Below are 12,116 nucleotides of genomic sequence, written 5' to 3' on the forward strand. Positions count from 1 at the left end.
GAGAATAAAATTGCATATATTTATGAAGAAGAATCACATTTTCCAAAACCAAGAATGACTTAGTAGACAGAGAAGCGGTGCTCAACATGTTTGTAAATCTCTTTTCTATCTGTATTAAAAGAGAGCGGAAGACTCATCTATACATGCCATTTGTGGAGCTAGCTCAAAGCCTGTAGCCTCGAAAACACTCCAGTCCAGTGTGAGGAACTGAGATTAGTGAGATGGTGTTGACACTGTGGACTCCCAAAAGTGTCTCGGGGTTCTCTGAACTTTCAGAGCTGCTGCTGCACACTACTGGCAAATATTTGAGTACAAATGTCTGTTGCTACTTCTAGAAGATGGGAAAGACAATTGAATCGATTCCTTAGGTTTTCAGATGCATAATATGCCTCCAACTTTCAATATCCACTTTTTAGGCTTGGAACAAAATAAACATTCTTTAAATGGTTTTTGAATAAATTATAGACTCCCTATACTATCATTGGTTAGAAATACTCATTGTGACAAAGTCAAGACCAATATTGGGCTGTTGGTAAATCTTAAGGACCAGTTGGTAAATCTTAGACAAAAATGAACAAAGTGTTTAGTACGTAGCTTAATATGTTGCATTTGATGTTTTAATCAACACCAGTGATATATTATTTATATCTTTGGCTGCAGATTTTACTGACAAGCGGCCTTTAAAAAAATAATTTACTAGAAAACCTAAAGGTTAGCTGGTTCGGCTGCCTCTGAATATTTTTCTAGGATTAACCCCAGTTTTATCCACATTAGACATCTAATAGACTAATGCAAATTGTAATTAATTCACTAGGAGTACTGGGCAATAAAATAATCCATTTTAGCTCAACACTTTCAAACTAGTGATGATCCTGTTTATTCTGTTACATGCCAATTTAAGATTAATACTGTGTTCCCTAACTTAATAAAGGCATGCTGTCAAAAACTTCAGCAAAATCATATTGATGACATAATAAAATTTTTCCTATTAAAGATAATAGAAGACATAGACACCCAATATTCCTTCTAGTCAACATTTTAAAGATCTTAGCTAATGCAATAAGCCAGAAAAACAAATAAGAGGCATATATCTTAGGAGGGAAAAAACAAAATTGTCATTATTTGGTGATGATATGATCACTGATATAAAAACCATTCAAGAGGATCACTTGATAAATTATTAGGATTAATAATTAGAATTAATCCATTCAAGTAGACAGACACAAGATAAATCTTCAGAAATCTGTAGCTTTCTTTTACATGAGCAATCACTGGAAATGGCAAGAGAATAGCAGGGTCCATCTACAGAATCAAGAACAAGAGCATAACTGAATAAACCTGGCAAGATGAGTCTATGAGATAAATATGGTAAACAAAGGACATATGTCACATAAAAATTTTAGAGATACATATGTGCATTGATGAGAAGCTTGAGATGCCATTGCTCCCCAGGTGAATATGTGAATTCAGTGCAATTTTCACTTTCGATAGAACATTTCAGTAACTTTAAAAGACAATTCTAAAATTAATATAAAAAGATAAATGAGCAAAAATAGCAAAGATAATTTTAACAAAAATAAAGAGGATTTGATATGTCAGTTAACAAAATGTGTGCTAATTTTTTAAATGTGGGGTTACACAGGAATACACTAATGAAAATAATAAATTAATAGTAAAATGCCCAGAAGTAACTCTGTGAACATGAGAAAATTTATGTTATTATAAAAGTAGCATCTTAAATGAATAGAAAGATGTGAAATATTTATCAAATGATGTTAAAAATATGTATAATCCATTTGGTGAAAAGAATGAAATGAGATTTGTACCTCACACATGAAAATAATTCTCAGAAAATCTGAAGACTTAATAATTATAAATATAAAACTATAAAAGAATTAGGATAAAATATAAGGTAAAAATAAATGTGTAAGATACACATTTGTTTTGAGGGTAAGGGTAGTCTTCTTAAGCAAGATACCAAAATTAAAGTCATAAGGAAAAGAATTGATAAATTGACACATTAAAAAAAAAAAAATGCCTTATGACAGAGAAACCATAAAGTTAAAAATTAAAAAGCAGAGTGGAAAATATTTGCATGACTACACTCAATAAGCTCTTGATATTCAAAATAAATAAAATCTCCTAGAAATTAGTAAGAAAAATCAAATGATGGAATAAAAAAAAAGGTGGGCAAAAAATATGAGTAAGAAATCCACAGAAGAGGAAATACAAATACCCAATAAATGTATGGAAAGATGATGTACCTAAATAGTACTAATAACTAGGCAAATACAGTTTCAAACACGAGATACCAGAGAAATGACAAAAAACATAAATCTGACACTGCCTGCTGACCAGGGTGTGGGGAGCCTGGTCTGCATCTGCTGCTAGTCGAGAAGACAGTGGTGCAGCCACTGGGAAGAGCTATTTGGCTGTACGTGTTAAAATGTTTAGTGCCTCTTCCCTGTGATCTTAGCAGCCCTGCTTACAATATCCACCGTAGAGGAATGCTGCTGGAGGAAATACACAGACATATTTCTTCTCAGAAGGAAAAGGTAGAAACCAACCAGCTATACTTGCCTTGGAAATGGGTAATTAAACTACGGATTATGTCCATTCTCAAAGACACTATGCTGTAGCCCAAAAAAGATGAAACTTAAAGAAACCAGCATGTAAATAAATCCAACATCTATTATTAAATAAAGATGACACACAGAAATGATAAGACAATTTGTTCGATGCTACATAGCATTTATTTTAAAAAAAACAAAAAACATTTGTGCATAAAACAAAACAGTATGGTGTATATTCTAGGTGTTTTCACGTTTGGATGCACATGTCTAGCACAAGATCTGGAGGAATACACAGAGGAGTTACCTTTGGGAACGTTTGGAGATTTGGGCTGGTAAACAATGAAGGCCGCAGCTTATCTGTAATATTTTAGTATTTTATATGGGGAACTTATTCATATTTTCATGCATGAAAATAGTTTTAATTAATAAGTAATACTATAAAATTAGTATATGTGCAATGATTTAAAGCACACTTGATGTTTAAATGCTTCTATTTCAGATATTAAATATTTTCTTCAAGGAAATTTTTTTCAAATGCAGTAGAAAGTGGCCTTTATTACAGTGTGTTTAGATAAGTGAGTATTGATGAATGATATAAAGAAATAGATATTCCTTTGGAAGGCAAGGCTACTAGATCTCTGTATGTGATTTCCCTGTAAGTGTCTTTATTTCATAGAGAAATGAGATCTTGCACTATTTCTGAGTTTAAAAACTGCTGATTTGGGATAAATTTTCAGAATAGCTGAAAAATGTTTTTAAATCAATATAGTTAGAGTAATAGGAGAGATATAGTGGGCAATGGGAAGCCAGGAAATTGTAACCTTGTGCCAGATGGCTTAATCAAAAATATACAAGACTATAATACACAAGACTAAAATATATATGTGTGTGTGTATATATATATGTAATGTTATTTTTTTATGCACAAATAGTGATACTAACAAAATAACAGCAGCTTGTGAACATTTTCATGCTAGTCAAAGCTTCAAGCATAAGGAAAAAAGTTAAAACATCTTTTAGTTAGATAAATCAAAGAACATCAGGTATTCACATTTTAGAGTCATTGTTTTTTAAAAAAAGTAGTTCAAAACACAGTTCTCGTGGATCACTAGGGAAATTAAAGAATGATGAAATTCAGAAGGTCAGTTCAACAAGTGCTGATGCTGGATTCGTCGGTACTAGTGTCTGTGGCAGGGGCGGAAACTGCGTGGCCGCTTCTAAGGCCTAAGAAGGCTGCACCTCACTGGCTCTTGCACACTGACAACGCATTATAAAGTCTGTGAAAGCTTTAGGAGGCAAACACATTTTGCTAGTATTCAAGTAATGACGTTAAATAATCAAAACCAATATAGACTTAATTATGTATCTAAGAAGTCATTAAAAATGTGACAATAGAAAGTATACTTGAAATATAAAAATAAATAATCCCAGTATCAGAACGATTTCATTAAAAAAGAAGTTTGAGAGATAGCAGAAACTTTTCTGGGAGGAAACAAAATTCCAACACTGTAAACAAAGGACTGTAAAACACATTCCATGAACGATAAGAATCGAGACTGAATTTTTTCATTTTTAAGGGAAGTAAGTTGAACAAGTGACCTCTAGTGGACTCTTAGCTTCATGTATAAGACTAGCTTTTACTTTGAAAAAAATAGAAAAATAAAATTTTTTATGATGACTATAATTGGCTAAGGACATAGAATCTGGATAACAAATTTAAAAAATACATTTAGTTACATAACGTATTATTTTGATTGTTTTCAAAACTTAAAAATCATTATTTCAAAGGGGGTTTACAAATCCTCCTGATATAATTTCACACATTTAAAATAATGTAAACTTTAAAAAACACTTTTCACACGTGGAATAGTGTTTATTAGCCAAAAAATGCATTTCCAGCAGGGACAGGACAGACACGGTTTAAATTCATGAGAAATGAGTGCCAGGGCCTCGTCAGCTGCGGCCTGAGGCTCGTTTCTTTCCCTTCCCACCTTGCTGGTCACTGAGGCGCCTCCACCACGCTGGCCCCCAGCAATGCTGGCTCCTCAGGCTGGAAACTAAAGCTCATCCCCTCAGCCCGGCCTTCTGCTGAACACGAGCCACAGCCCAGCTCCGGCTGTTTCCTGACCGCAGGATCTTCAGGGGAATTTGTTGAAGGCACAGGTTGAAAACAAGATGCTGTCGACAGTAACGTGATGAAATAGCAAAGTGGAAGTCCTCACGGAGTTAAGGTTTCTCTTCAAAAAGCACCATAAAAATAAATCCTTACAAAGGACTGATAACCATTTTTTCCAAGAGTGAAAAAAAATTAAAATGAAATTTATTGGAGAAAATGGAAATGTATTCAGAAACCGTATATCCAGAAATTCTGTGCCAGTTCCAAAAAGCATATGGAAATTCCCTGAAAGACCATTTTACTCTCTCTAACCAGGAAAATTGTCAAATCAGTAATCATTTTGAGGTTAGATTTTTAGAAGCAGAACTTTGTAGGTCTTCCTCAACTAATATAATATAACTCAGTAGGGCTATTGAGGCTTCAGGAACTGCTGGAAATCTCTGCTAGTTCAACCCCACACTCATTCAGAGAAATATTCAAATGGAGTGGGGTGTGTAAGCTTATTATTACTTTAATCTACTTTTCATATATACTTCAAACTTAATTTGGGCTGAGACTAAATTAAACAAGGACTGAATTTTACCCCCTGGCCCATGTTTTGTTTTGTTTTTTCTTCTTACTCCACTCTCTCAGAATGGAAACTACAGAACCATGAGCTGTTCATCTTTGTTGATGTAAATTCTTAGCACCTAGGTAATTTAGGAAAAAAAGGGGTGGGGGGACCCTGAAAGGCTAAAGAGACAAGAGATTTCTTTTCCAAAGTCAAATATAGACATTTGAAAATGTTCTACAAAGAATCATTTTTAGAATCTCATGGGATAATATTGTAATAATTCTTTTATTCTTTTTTGAATACAGACTTCTCAGTGACCGCTTGCTGCTCTGTCCCCAGGAGCCAGCAGTGCCTGTAGGTGCTCACAGGCGCCTTCCCTCCTTAGGCAGCCGCAGGTCAAGACCTCCCAGACTGCTCAGGAGTGTGAGCGAGCAAGCAGGCCTGGCCGGCATTCCTGGGCTCCCCCAGACCACCGGGGAGGGGGTTCTCTGCAGTGGGGAACTTCCAAAGGAGTCTGGGGCCGTGGAGTTTTACCCCAGATGGTTAGTGGAAATAAAGATCCACCGCTGAGAAGTAGAGGAGTCCAGGGTTCAGGCTCCACCTTTGTATGTCTTAGTTTCCCATCAATGGTTCTCAAGAAAAGGAACAGTCTGTACCCCAGGACATCTTTAATAGTTTCCCAGCAGCAGCTTCTTTGTAGAGCAAGGATATAGGAAATGCCTGCCTTCACTCACAAAAGGGAGAAAAGAGTTTATAGCCCTAAAGTTGAAAAACCACAAGAAGATAAAAAATTCACAAAGACTTATAAAGGGGGATCACGAAAATAATAATTGTTATGTATCTAGTGCCTACTCTGTGGCTTGGACTTCCATACTTTATCTCGTCTTTACAACAACCCCATATGATTTCCCATATTCCACTCTGCAGTGAGGAAACTCGGGTTCAGGAAAACTCGGTGGCTTGCCAACAGCACACTGCGCAAAAGGACACTGGCCAGTGGCCACACCGAGGCCTTCTGGCCTCCAGTGCCCTTTCTGCTCCCCCTCCCCGCACAGCCTAGGAAAGCAGGAAGGGCAGTGGTCATTCCTTAAATCACCAGTCATCTCAATATCGGAATAATTATTCTTTCTACCTGCCTAGCCAATAATTCTGAACCCCGACTTAACAAGATGAACAGGAAAGGAATTAATAACAAAACAAAATAAAAACTTGTGACTTTTCTAGGGATACTTAGAAGCCAAAACATCCACTCAAGTACACAGAGGTGTTAAAGATGTCAGATATAATCCCCAAATGAAGGCTGGGGCTCTAAGATTAGAAATAGAAAGTATTTAGGCAGCTTATGTAGCCCATCCATTAATATACTTATTAGAGTGCAGCAACAACAGGACAAAGAATTACTATGATTTGAGAGGCTGAAAAGAAACACAGACTTTGAATCTCTGAGGCATTTGTTTGACTCTTAAGACACTAGAACATTCTAAGCTGCTTGCCAAATGAATGTTTACTTCAATATAAATAAGTTTAGTATCATGCATGTGTAAATGTGTACCATAAGACATTTTAAACCTAAGCAGATTATATTTCATTAGGGCCATTATGAGTTTTGTCTATATTTCAAGGATATTTTTCCATCTTAACACTCTGAATTCTAAGTATCAGCAGTATTTCCAAATTATTTCATTATATTACAACTTCTTTCTGCTCTGAGCCATGGAAAATGCTTAGAAATTAGCGTGTATGACTTTAGAAATCTCTTCTCATTTATTATGACAAAGACCTTTAACTTTCTTTTTTTAAATTTTTATTTGTTGATTTTAGAGAGAAGGAAAGAGAGAGGGGGAAAGAGAGAGAAACATCGATTTGCTGCTGCATTTATGTATGCATTCCTTGGTTGATTGTTGTGTGCCCTGACTGGGGACCGAACCCGCAGCCCGGGCACCTCAGGACGACGCTCTAGCCAGCTGAGCCACCCAGCCAGGGCCCTCTAAGTCTCTTAGCTCAGCTTTTCTGGAATGTGCATCAAATGAATGTACATTTAGATAATAAAAATAATAATAATAAATGCAGTTAGCCCTGACTGGGTTTCTCAGTGGGTCGGGGCATCGTTCTGTACCCCAAAACTTGGGAGTCTGATTCCTGGTCAGGGCGCATGCCTAGGTTGTGGCAGGCTCAACCCCTATATGGGGCACATATAGGAGGCAACCAACTGATGCTTCTCTCTCATGCGGATGTTTTTCTCTCTCTAAAATCAAGAAACATACCCTTAAGTGAGGATAAAGTAAATAAATAAATTCAGTTAAAATAAAGTTACCTTATAAAGTCCCCATTCCATGCTTTAATTGCAGATTACTAGAGGGCATCCTCTCATCACCATGCATATTATTAAGTACTGTTCCACTACAATCCAGGGAAAAGTGCTATTTTGAAGAAAATAATAATGGTAATCAGTTGACAGATGCATCTGTTCAAGGAAGAGGTACGTTAAATTATATTGAAATTTAAGTCGTAGATCGATCTGAGGCTTTTTTCAAATCTAAGGAAATTGCATCCCTAATGATGTGTCATGACCTTTAATTTGTTCTTGTCACATCTAACTGTTGTTCCAGGCATGCGGTAACCATCTTCCATATTTTATTGCTGAATTTACCTACATAATTGAGAGTTTAGAAGATATAAAATAGGCTGGTGACACTGTTAATGACAGGGATGTCAGGCAGTCATATAACCTGATAGAATAGAGTGTAACAATATTAACTGAATTTTTAAAAATTTATCTTTATTGCTGAAAGTATTACAAATGTCCCTTTTTCCCCATTGACTCTCTCCACCCCACTTCCACCCCTTCTCCAGGCCTTCCCAGAACTATTACCTGTTGATGGGCTATGCGTTTACCTCTGAAACTAGGTGGATCTGATTACTAAATTATTTTTGTAGAAAGAGCAATAGTGGAGAAACAGTCATGCATTCTAAAGAGACAGAGAGCTTGCAGCCTCGTATTTAGGACTTAGAATATTGTTGAGTTGTTGTTGTTTTCATACTTGAAAGATAATAGATAAAATGGGCAACAAATGCCACTTAATCCACCTAAGAATCAATTATTACTAAAGAGAACACACAAAAACAGTTTCTAGGAAGAAAAAATGAGACCCTACATGTCTTCTGTGTTCTCCTCAACTGTCAAAAGCAACTTTCCTAGACGTTATTCAGAAGAAATATAGTCTGGAAAATCATTTCTCTCTGTCTTGTTTCTTCTTTCATGAGTGTGTGTGTGTGTGTGTGTGTGTGTAGATGGAAGAGAAGAAGAAGAGAAATTATTAGAAATATTATAATTAGCATTCTTGACTGCTTGTCTCTGGACAAAACCTCAAAAAGAAATTTGATATCAGTATTTCCTATGTCTTCTACCTATTTTATTAACGTTCATATAAATTCAGTTTCTCACAACTAATTATTTAAGAGTTGAGTGATTATAGTGAACTGCCTTCCCGTAGTATGTCACGACACCTACTAACTTAGCATACTTCTTTATTTTCCATAGATATATAGACATTTTCACATTAAGCCCATCCTATTTGAAAGAGAAAGACTTTAGGTGATACTTCTATCTTAATGCTGTACAGAAAAAAAATTGTATCCAGCAATTTGAGCCAAAACAACTTGATAACTTAAGCTCCCTGAATTACATCATCTGAAATAGGACCTTTCCAGAGGGCATACACATAGTAGGTTTAACTAATTAAGGACTGTGACATTCTCGGGGCATACCAAGGGCTATTAAAAGGGAAGTGTCTTTAAACTCTGCTTTCCTTCCCTGGCCTTTGCTAAGAAAGCCTTACAGAATTACCGAGTAGTGAATATCATCCTTCACGCTCCTTAAAGGTCAGCAACAGTAAATCAGTTAATAGCCACTTCCTAAAAGTTTAGGACAGGAAACAATAAATGATGCTGTATCCAAATAGAAGCTGCAAGGATAGCTTAGAAGGATAGAATGTAATTGCTGAAGTTAAAATTAGCCAGGTCACCTTACTCTGATGGGGGGAAAAATCCCTGGGATCCTGGCAACCAAATAAATAGATAGGAACTTCCTTCCCATTAATAAGCTTCTTTTAGTTCTGTGATGAAATGTTATTCCAAAGACATACACCTATTAACTCATGAACACCAGGCCGTAAATCTACTTTGGACATTCACCTAATTATTAAAAACACCCCAAGCTTACTAACTATGAGTGTGTATTATAGATACATAATCTGATCTTATTAGAATTGAAAATATTTTATAATCTTGTAGTTCAAGCCCATGTTTTCAAATCCAGAGCTGTGACTTGTCCAAGCTTGGTTAGCTATATTTACATTGGATGTTTGCTATACTACTGACTTTCTGTGGGTGGTAAATATTTTTTATATTTACCTGCACATTTTTTTTGTCACTTTAGCTAAATGTTCTTGAGGAACATTCTCTATCACTCAGCATATAGCAATAGTATATGAGTATATGAATAGTTGCTAAATGAAAATAAAGGATATTTAACTTAAAAGTCAAAAGGGACCTAGCAGCTAAACATGGAAAACATCCTTTAACTAACAAAGCATGATTACTCACGGCCAGAAACATTTTAAGCATTTCTTGTGCTAATCATTTTGTGGCTCAAAAACTGAATTATAACAAGATAATTCTGCCTGTTTTCCACTAGGTGGCAATATATCTTTTTTTTACAGTCTAAATCTGTTTATTCCAGGGTATGATGGAAATACTTCTTTAAGTAGTTTCTCTTTGAGTAGACCCAATTGAAAATTAAGATTAAGAAAACCTTAAGGGACATGAGAAATTAGGGATGTATTAAGATAGGAGACAGGGTTCTCTTATAAAACCCAGAATTAAGATTAGAATAATAAATTCTGCTTCATGTACACCCATATTTAAAATGTACATTAAATTTATGTGACCACATTTTTTAAATGATAGTAATTTGCGATTTAAGTGAAATCAGGTTTGTTGTTTATGATTGGTAGCAAAAATCACTGAAAATTTTCTTAGTCCTGTTACATAAAACATCATCCTCAAGATTAGTTCATAGTATTTTAAACTGCATTATTTATTTCCATGGACTTTCTTCAATCAAGACTTTGAAAAAAAATGCCCATTAAATTACATTCTTCCCCTCTCCCCCTTATATTTAAAGGGTTTTTTTAGTTTGTTATTGTCCATACTTAGAGTTAAGTTGGTTCTGAACTATTAATAAGGCAAACAATGTTTCATTTAATGTCAGATATGTTCCAATAAACTATTTGACTAATATGTTAGGGCCACTATGACAAAATGCCACAAATTCAGGGGCTTAAACAACAGAAATTTATTTTCTCATAATTCTGGAAGCTACAAATCCAAGATCAAGGTGTTGGCGGGGTGGGTTTCTTCCAAGGCTCGTCTCTTTGGCTTGCAGATGGCCACCTTCTCACTGTGCACTGAATGGTCGTCCAGCTGAGTTGCGGTGTCCTAACCTCTTCTTATAAGGACACCAGTCATATTGGATTAGGGCCCCTGATACAACCTCGTTTTACCTTAATTACCTCCTTAAAGATTCTATCTCCAAATACAGGCACATTCTGAGGTACTAGGGGTTAGAAATTCAACATATGAATTTGGGGGGAACAGAATTCAGCCCTTAGCAACTAGTCAATCGGTCTACCCAGCATACTTCATATTTCCAAACTGAGGTATTGTGGTATAGAACCAAGAATCCTAGATTGGAAGTCGGAGTTCTAGAGCTAAGGAAATATCTTACATGTGATCTAATCCACTGATTTTCACCCCTTACTCTACAGATAGTTTAAAACACACCAGTGCCCTGGCCCCACACCCAAATATTCCAATTAGTTAATTTGGAGTGGGACCCATCATGAGTATTTTTTAAAAACCTCCCAAATGTTTCTAATATGAGGCCAGAATGGAGAACCACTGATCTAGACAAATATTTTCCAAAGGTGGCTACAGAATCATCCAGAGGGTTTATTAAAATACAAATTCCTCTACACTAGCCACTGTACCTTCATTATAATTTTCAGAAACAGAGCAGCTTCCATTTATCAAGCCTCCTAGTAACTATCATAAACCTTAGAGTGTGAGAAGATCTGAGAGAGTCTAACCCTCTCATTTTACAGGTGAGAAGACTGAGGTTTAGAAAAGTCAGTTCATCCAAGGTCACACAGCTACAAAATGACAGAGCCAAAAGGAGATTAATTAGATAGATGTTAGAGCTTCTGACATCCAGTCTAATTTTTAGCAGGATTCCCTGTCCTAATAAAGAATTGCGTGGACTTTAATATGATCTTGTAGCTCTGGCCCCAGTATTAGATTGCATCTGCTTTAGAATTCAAACATGTCCTGACAACTCCAGAAGTCTAGTAGGGCAGGACCATCGCAGCTATGTTTACATTAAAAATGCATTCCAGCAGCCCCCATGGTGTTCAGGGGTGATGGGTGTCATCAGAACTGTTGGGCTCCTGTGACTACTGCGTTACCCCTGGGGCTGCCAGGCTCTTCTGGCCCTGCCTCCTCCGATTGAGACCCAAGCCTAGGTAGAAAGAAGGAAGCTGTAGCAAACTCAGCGAGATGGAGCCAGCGGAGGAGTCTGTCTTCCCGGCAGCAGTGGCTTGTGCAGCAGGAGTTGGCTTAGCATCGCTCAGCGTCAGAGAATGGCAGCCTCTGGGCGGCGGCGCCTGGCAGGGAGGCTCCAGCAATCGCTTGGGGAGCTGGAACAGGGAACACGCTGGTAGCTCCAGAGATCTGCAATTCTGCGGCTTTTATACATTCGAAAAACACAGTAAGACAGCTCTCGGGAGCCTGTGAGAGACTTGGTGAAGGCTGTGAA

The sequence above is a fragment of the Miniopterus natalensis genome, chromosome 1 (assembly GCF_054644295.1).
Source record: "Miniopterus natalensis isolate mMinNat1 chromosome 1, mMinNat1.hap1, whole genome shotgun sequence".
NCBI lineage: Eukaryota > Metazoa > Chordata > Mammalia > Chiroptera > Miniopteridae > Miniopterus > Miniopterus natalensis.